Raw genomic sequence first — 910 nt, 5'->3', positions numbered from 1 at the left:
AGCTCCACTACAAAGACGATTGCACATTGCTTTGGCCGCTCCCTCTCAACTACGGAGACGAGTTTAACGCGGTTTCCACCCCTCCCTCTCAACCGCACCAGTGCACGCTTGCCGCGCCACAACGCCGACGCTGGACCCGTGAATCGTGAGCACCCAGCTATGACTTACCGCACTCGTGCAAAATAATAAAACACCGTAAATATATTACTTACACGTGCGTTTTGTTTTGCAAGCGGCGCGAAAAAAATTAAAAAGGGAATGCAACACGAGGACTTCCCAGGAGGTCACCCATCCTAGTACTACTCTCGCCCAAGCACGCTTAACTTCGGAGTTCTTATGGGATCCGGTGCTTTAGTGCTGGTATGATCGCATCCGACATGTTACCCCGGTCTTCGTCCCTTATCCTTGCCCCTCCCAGCTCCACTACAAAGACCATTGCACATTGCTTTGGCCGCTCCCTCTCAACTACGGAGACGAGTTTAACGCGGTTTCCACCCCTCCCTCTCAACCGCACCAGTGCACGCTTGCCGCGCCACAACGCCGACGCTGGACCCGTGAATCGTGAGCACCCAGCTATGACTTACCGCACTCGTGCAAAATAATAAAACACCGTAAATATATTACTTACACGTGCGTTTTGTTTTGCAAGCGGCGCGAAAAAAATTAAAAAGGGAATGCAACACGAGGACTTCCCAGGAGGTCACCCATCCTAGTACTACTCTCGCCCAAGCACGCTTAACTTCGGAGTTCTGATGGGATCCGGTGCTTTAGTGCTGGTATGATCGCATCCGACATGTTACCCCGGTCTTCGTCCCTTATCCTTGCCCCTCCCAGCTCCACTACAAAGACGATTGCACATTGCTTTGGCCGCTCCCTCTCAACTACGGAGACGAGTTTAACGCGGTTTCCA

At 52.2% G+C, this 910-nt stretch overlaps 2 non-coding genes across 2 annotated transcripts; both read right to left on the bottom strand.

Moving 5' to 3' along the window:
- Window positions 1–255: 255 nt before the first annotated feature.
- LOC123179274 (5S ribosomal RNA) lies at window positions 256–374 on the bottom strand. The gene has a single exon (XR_006490242.1). It is a non-coding gene; the product is annotated as a 5S ribosomal RNA (ribosomal RNA).
- A 297-nt stretch (window positions 375–671) lies between these two features.
- Window positions 672–790, bottom strand: LOC123179273 (5S ribosomal RNA). The gene has a single exon (XR_006490241.1). It is a non-coding gene; the product is annotated as a 5S ribosomal RNA (ribosomal RNA).
- Between the last annotated feature and the right edge of the window lie 120 nt (window positions 791–910).

This window comes from Triticum aestivum, unplaced genomic scaffold (assembly GCF_018294505.1).
Source record: "Triticum aestivum cultivar Chinese Spring unplaced genomic scaffold, IWGSC CS RefSeq v2.1 scaffold64569, whole genome shotgun sequence".
NCBI lineage: Eukaryota > Viridiplantae > Streptophyta > Magnoliopsida > Poales > Poaceae > Triticum > Triticum aestivum.
Note: the sequence above shows the minus strand (reverse complement) of the source record. Positions and strands in the feature narration are given on the sequence as shown.